An 8,314-nucleotide genomic window follows, 5' to 3' on the forward strand; every position below is an offset into this window, starting at 1 on the left:
ATTTCTTTATGCCCCTTGTAACCTCTGTATCTTTGGTTAAGCTATAAACAACCCCGAGTTTCTGTTTTCATGCTTGTGTAATAAAAACAGCAAAAAAGATACTTCATAAAGCTGTTGTGGAGATACATGACATATTCTATATAAAGCACTGGCATGTGATAATTTATCACATTTTTCTCTCAAAAGTCCAACATGGTATAATGGTATAATGGAAACATTCAAATATTGATTTAAATATTGGAAACAATCTGAATTTGGACACTACTTATACCTCTGATTTTTGCAGAGTAGTCATACTCAAATTGTGAGAACTTGATGAGCTAATACATATGGACTATTAAGCATAGTAAATGACAAATAATGAGTTAGCATGTTACCTGTAATCATCTGACAAGGTGTCAAGATCTTCTATTTTGATCCCCTTCTCCTGAACACTTTCTCAGTTGGTACAGAGAGAACCTTCTAAAGAACTGGGGGCCAGAAGTCAGTACAATAATTCAAGTGTAATTTGACTAGAGGATAACAAATATACCATAAAAAAATACCATAAATTTGACAGTGAAGGTTAGGATTTAGTAACTTTCTTTGGGTACCTCTTAGTCAGGGCTGACTCACACTGAATTTACTGAGTATCACACATGATGTTAAATTGTATTTTCTTTATCCGTTTATCTTTATGTGTCTTTGTATCTTTTGTGTATTTCTTAGACACACATTGAAGATTTCTTTGGACTGTTGGTCTCAACTATTCACTTTCTAGTCACAGACCAGCCATTTAACTTTAGAACCCTTTTTGTAGGGCCAATGTAACTTACATCTTCTTTACCACCTTGCCAAAAATGTTGATAACTTTGAAAAGTCCATACTGATTTCCTATAGAATGTAAAGGAAACTTGAAATAGCAGTGTTTCTTCTGGAATGATTAGTTATATTTCATTGCTTTCTCTAAATACACATGGGAACAATTCTGATGTTTCCAAAGGACATTATTTATTCAACATGCCATTAGGCTTACCCTCGTTTGTTGCATTAATAACACTTGATCTTGTACCATGAAAAATACCTTTCTAAGATGAATTTGAAATTAATGACAAGGACAATGAAAAGTTGAATTCAGAAATGAAAATTGTTTTATAAAATAATATGCAGTGGGCAATGTCAATTCTTGTATGTGCCTTTATTAATGTTGCACTATAAATAATGACAAACAGAATAGCACAGAGTTCTGAGTTAGACTACTTGGAATTAAATGCCAGTTTTAATATATGCTAGCCATGTGCCCTTAAGCAAATTTCTTAAATTCTTTGTACTTAAGAGCAACAAAATAGTACCTATTTTGTAGGTTGTTATAAGAACTAAATGCACTAAATTACCAACAACAGTGTCTTGTAGAGAATATGTCTTTTGTATTAGCATTAATTCTTATTCCACATTACTATAATTCTTGCTGTAATTCTAATATTACTTTCCCATTAATTTTTGAAAACTGTTAATAAGTATGAGATTCTAAATTGATGTTGTGACCCATTAGGAAATTCTGTTGACAATACATTTTGAACATGCTCAGGGTTTCACTAATTCTCATCAGCTCCACATCTGCAGTCCTGGTCCAGATGGCTATTTTTTTTCTTGAATATTGGAAAAGTTCTCACATAACTCTTGCTTTCACCTTTACCCCTACTGCAACACAACTTAAGCTTGTTATATCATGACCTTTTCATGTTAGAAGCACTCAAATGACTTTTCTTTGAATGTAAACCAAAATCGTCTTACATGGTCTATATATCTGTTTATGGTCAGGCCCTAATGACCTCTTTGAAATTGCTTCTTTAGTTTTATTCTTAAAATACGTATCCTCAAGTCATAACACTTTTCTGGTTATTTTTCAAATATGTGAGACACACTCATCAAAACTTTGTATTTACTATTTTCTCTGTCTAGAAACACTTCCTTCAGATATATACCTGGTTTACACTCACATTTCTTTCAGGTCTTTTCTGATGTCTCATTAAGTCATATAAGTCTTTCCTTACCCTATATATACAATTATACTCCATCCAGAATCAGCATCCCCGATTAACCTATGACTTGTTTCCTACAAAACAGTATGAGGCACAACATAGTTAAACTTATTTAACTATAACTTTTAATACCATTCTTCTTGAGGATATAATTATATTTTGTCATACTGGAATTCAAATGCAGGTCTTCACACTTACTAGGCAAGTATTTGACTACTTGAACCATTCTCTATCCCTAGAATAAATTTTTTGAGCTCAGGTAATTTTCTTTGTGTACTTCTATAATAGATCAGTATCTAACACTGTAGATTCTCAATAAATGTTTATTGAATGAATAAAATTTAAACAGTTCAATTAAATGTTGCTACAAAGAATTTCGTAGTATTTCACACTATTAGGAACTAAATATCCTACACTTCAGAACTGCCTTAATTGAAGGAGATCTTAACCTCTCATTTGAATCTAGAATGTGAGGGATGAAAGAATACCTAGTAGGAAAGAAACAATAACTTGGGTACCTCAGTCTGGAGCATAACACAGATGACATACAGAAAGTAGAATGAATCTATCCAGGCACTGGTGGCTTATGCCTGTAATCCTAGCTATTCAGCAGGCTGAGATACAAGGATGGCAGTTCAAAGCCAGCAGGAAAGTTTGTGAGACTCTTATCTCCAATAAAACCACCAGAAAACCGGAATGGTACTGTGGCTCAAGTGTTAGAGTGCTAACTTGAGCTGAGTAGATGAGGAACAGCATCCAGGCCCAGGCTTGCCACATAACCACCACCACCACCACCACCACCACCATCACCACCACCACCACCACCAATAATAACAACAACAACAACAAAAATAGAATCTTCTTAGTGAATATTTAATTCTATACTTGGCACATGTACAAATTATGATGCAAAAGGCCCTCTGGTTTGTTAGCAAATTGAGCATTTAGATTCTAATATAGATATCAAGTACAGTGCTATTTTTATTGTTTATAATGTTTATCTCTAAACAGAGGCTTGTGTTTTATTTCTATATGTTAAGTCTACTTAAAGCAGATGAGATTGTCTCTAAATCTCAATGTAGTAAATGCAAAATGATACTTATAAAATTTGGATGATGAAAGGAGAGAAAAAGAATGATCAAATTGAGTATGGGTTAATATGGGATAGTTTTCGAAAGAAATGCATTCTTTAAGTGGAATTAAAGTCCTGCAAAAACAAATGTCATGTTTTTTTTTCCGTTATGGAATCCATGGAAAAAAGGAAAAACAAATACCAAAAGTAAGGTTATTAAAATAAAAAGGGGAGTAAAAAGAATGTGAAAGTGAAAGGAGGAAACAACAAGGCTTGAATGTGATAAAAAAGATTAATAGAGCAGTGAACATGATCAAAGTACAAGATAGACATGTATGGAAACATCACAATGAAATCTCTTTTTTATACAATTAATATATGCTAACCAAAATAAAAAGAAGCGATGTATCCAAATGGACTTTTTTAAAAGGAAGATAAAATGTGAAGTACAGCAGGAATGAAGAGGAATAGATCTTCAAATTATGTTTTCAAATTTAAAGCTAGAACTTGTGGTTAGTTTTTTTTTCTTAGTAGGATCCAGTGTTATAGCAAAATACAAACTTGACTAGAACAAAATAACTAGGACTTTCAAAATGGCTTATTTCACTATAACCAATTGTTCAGACTCACAGTAACTATTGTACAATTGATACTAAGAGATGCTGTTTATTAAACAATCTTCAAACAAGTCAATGAAAAACACTTACTGGTTTGGGGGTAGTAAAAGAGAGCAGGAACAATGATAGGTTGGGTAGGTTGTATTGGGTTCAGAATAGATATATGCAGAGCAATATAGGCGAGAAAGAAAGAAATTTTAGGAGATATGGATGTGAATTGTAAGAGATTCTATAAGTGACAGAATGGAGGGAAAAGTTTGGGTAGCATTCATTTTCCTCCACAGTTTGTTTTCTACCTATTTGTGAAAGGGACTCTATTAAGGTTTTTTGTCTTCAAATGCACATGTCAGAAAATCCTGCAAGTTGTTAAATGTGTGATATTGAGCAAGCTGCTTAATTTCAATGAGCCTGACTGTTCTTATTTCTAAAACAGTTTTAAAGTTTAGCTACCTTTTAGGATAACTATGATAACTAAATTAGATTATAAACTACTTTAACTATCTAATGCACTGCATGGTTCACAGTGGACCCTCAAGCATGTTTAGTCTATATGAGTTCATGTTTTTAACTATATTTTGTTGAATATATACAATAACATACATGCTTTTTTAAATAAACACCATGAGTCAGGTGACATTTTGGTGGTAGTCATTATTGTCAATAATTTCATTTTTAAAAGTTCTATTTGCTTTTATTATCATTTAAAAGTATTTGCTTGATTATACATAGAAAGTACAACTTTACCTGTTGCTTTTCCTTTTATGATGCTTCATAATTGAAATCCAGATCCAGAGAAATATAGGTTGTATGGTTTCTCTCACTTGGGATAACTAGCATGTGCCTATAAATCTACAAGTAAACACATTGGGTAGTATGCAAGGAAATACAAATTGAATAAACTGAAGTGTAATAGACTATACGGAGAACACAACTACTGTAATTCATTAAAAAGTCTACATTAAAGCCCAAGAAAATAAGTACCAGGAAATGGGCACTTGTAAGAAAGTAGGGTAGAATCAAGGGGAGAGGGGTAGAAGAAAAATGGGGAAGTGAGGAGAGAATGTGGGCAATAATTTCTTATATATACTACAGAATTGAGAAATATAAGGGAAAGTGTGTGTTGAAGAGGGGTAAAGATGTTGAAGTGATGACACATGCATTGTACACATAAACTGCTTTGTTAAATGGCAAAAATTTCTATACATAACCTAAATCAAGATAAGTAAGGGAAGGGGTAGGTTGGGAGGTGTTTGTGAGAAGGTTGAAAGGGGTGACATTGATCAAGATGCACTGTATTCGTAAGTTGCTTTGGTGAGTGACAACTCCTTTGTTCAACTATGTAGAGAAACAAAAATATTCAGAAAAAATTGAAACTCAGTGCCTACATCTTTGTAAATAACTGTTTCTACAGTTACTTATTCCTTCTTTGTAACAAACGGATGTAGGCATTTTTTGAGAGGAGCTCTTTAAAGGGTACAGTTATGTTTCTGCTTTTAGAGAAAGACTTTTATGACCTTTTAGCAGCTAAGACCTTTTATCTGGAGTGAGGATAATATCTATATATGTTGATAATTTCACAGTTTTGAGTATCCATTTGGATGATAAAGAGAGTTAATATTGAAGTGCTACATGCTGAGTCCAGGCTGTGTTCTCAGCTTATGTAAGGGGGTTGGAAGCTGTAGTTGTGAAATAACTAAAGACAAATGTTCTCAGAGTAACTTTCATCAGGGGTCAAGCTTGCCAACTGTGTGCAAACAGAGTTCTCTATGGGAGAAATAGTTGACACTGTGGAAATCAAGGTGAAACAATGCAATAGTTCAGCCTCTGAGCACTGTTGGAGCTCAATCTCTCAGAGACTTACATTCTAGAAATACTCCCTTGTCCTTTGAGACATAGTCAAAGACAATGTATTTAAGGGACAAAGAGAAACAAAGAGAAAACACATTTGCACAATTACAGATTAAAAAAAACTACTATCAACAAAAACCCCACATATTACAATCAAGTAAGGAGAGACAGATTGAATTAGAGAGAGATTGAGGGAAACAGTCAGAGAGAGGCCACTGAGAACTCCATTACTCTCTGTATTAATGTAGAATACTACTTTGGCTGGATTTCAGATTGAGACAAACAATCTGCTGTGGGGACTGCTTATAAAACCAAGAGCACAATGCCTATTGAAAAATGTCATTGTTCTGCTGAAAGACACTGAAGTCACTGGGGAAATGTGAAAAACTACAAACTAGAAAAGTACATAGTGGTAATTGGGAATGGATGCTCCTAAGTAGCTACAGAAAGTGCCATGGCTCTGGAATTGCCCAAATAATTAGGTATTAGTTAGCAAAGCTCCCATACTGTTTTGAGAAGCAAAGAGATGAGAAAAAGCTACCTAACTGAAAATACATTGACTTCAGAAAAAAATAATCAAATTACATAAGATTCCAGAGAAAAACCAGAATGATGACAAACAGACATGTCACATGTACACATGTGCAGCAATATTGGTCGGGGAGGGAAATAACACAGAAAACATGACAGAAATGATAGAATAATATGTATTAGATACAACTGAACTTATATCCTAGCAATAGTTTAGAAAAGGATAAAATAAGAATCAGGCTGAGACTGGGACTAAGAAAGCAAAAAAGACCCTTACGTGTTGGGTGACTCATTAGTTTCAGATCTGAGAGTCACTTTGTCTTAAAAGCTATTACCTTCAGTTAAGACTGATAGGCCAAAGGGTCTTATGTAGTATTCCATAATACTCAGAAAATTAGAGGACAATAATTCATAACAGAAATAGTAGGAGAAGATAGAGTTCTTTTCCAATAAGAAAGGTACCTGTGATTTTTAACACTTTTAGAATTAAGACCAGTTATGCAAGTAAATTCAGGTGATCTCAAATAGAAAAAAACCTGAAAAATGGATATGCAACAGGAAATTGAGAGCACTGCCTATCCTCCAAACGTTCAGAGTTTAGCATTCTTCACATTATGATGCTTTCATTTTTCTCTTCAAAGTTTATATGACTTATACATTTATTTGAAATATAAATTATAGCATACAATGCTATAACACAGTGCTATGATATTAGTATTTTCACCACAATATATTATATATACTTTGTCTCATGTTGGGTCATACAATTTTAGAAAATATTTGTATCATAATTTGTAGTGATATGTAGTATTCCATAGAACAGATGAACTACATTTTATTTAATTAGAACATAAAATCAGTTCTACCTGACTACAAATATTGTATTTTTCCTCCCCCCAAAATCAACAAGATGTAACTCAAGTGTATAGATTAACGTATCAAATGGGGAAAATATGACTATAATTAAAGCAGTATAAAGTTATTTGAAATTATTCAATTGTATGATCAAGGGACCATATTCGACTTTAGACTATTAATTCTAACAAATATTTGAAAAAATTAAAGATCACTAAAGAATATAATTTGAAATAAATCAAAACAAGAATGCATGCATTGCTATCTGTTCTATATATGTAGTTGAAAGCTAACTTGTTTATAAATATACCTTGTTTTATCCCACACAATGCAGGGAAAAGTGTACTGACATTAGTGTCTGATGAATATTATTCTTTTTTCTTTTAAATGTCAGTTGTGGGGCTTGAACTTGGGGTTTGATTTCTTTTGCTCAAGGCTAGTGCTCTACCACTTTAATCCACAGTGCTACTTCTGGTTTTCTGGTAGTTAATCAGAGACCAGTCTCAAAGACCTTCCTGCCTGGACTGGCTTTAACCCATGATCCTCAGATCTCAGTCTCCTGAGTAGCTAGGATTACAGGCATGAGCCACTAGCACCAGCTGAATATTATTCTTTTAACTGAACTAGTTATTGTTTTTATAAAAGTATAAAATATATTTACTCATCAGAGATAACGTATGCAGAAAATGAGAGCTGAAACTTTTGGGTTATCATGCTTCTTCATTTGAATTTTTTTCATACATTGTTACTATCATCAAATTAGTTATACAAGTTAATTTCATTTCACATGTCCACATATGTATCTTGATCAGTTTTATCCCCTCCGACACTGTCCCTCATCACATTTCCTTCCTTCCCAGAATAATACCGAACGAACTTCAATGTTCTAGTTGTACACATGAACATAAACATGTTTTGACTATATTCACCTCCTTTCACCTTCTTCATTCACCTTTCCACTTCCTCTAGTACCCACCCTCTATGGACCAGTCCTGTCTGACATTCCTATAATTAAGTGTATGTTAACTGTTAAAAGAGGTTTCACTGTGGTTTTTCACACATGTATGTATAGTACTTTACTCAGAGCTCATTTATTTTCACTTTCCTCATTCTCACTACCCCCTGTTAGTCAACAACTTTCAATGATTCATTATGACATCCTTCACAGATAGAATGTGTTGTTCACCCTTTAACATTGTTTTCCTCCCTGCTTTAATCCCCTCAAACAGTCTTATCATTCTATCTATCTATCTATCTATCTATATCTTTATATTTATTTACAAGTCTTTTTAATATTTTATTTTATTTGTGAAGATACTGTACAGAGGGGTTACAATTACATGGGCAGGATAATGCGTACATTTCTTACC

Source organism: Dipodomys ordii, unplaced genomic scaffold (genome assembly GCF_000151885.1).
Source record: "Dipodomys ordii isolate 6190 unplaced genomic scaffold, Dord_2.0 Scaffold38, whole genome shotgun sequence".
In the NCBI taxonomy this organism is placed as follows: Eukaryota; Metazoa; Chordata; class Mammalia; order Rodentia; family Heteromyidae; genus Dipodomys; species Dipodomys ordii.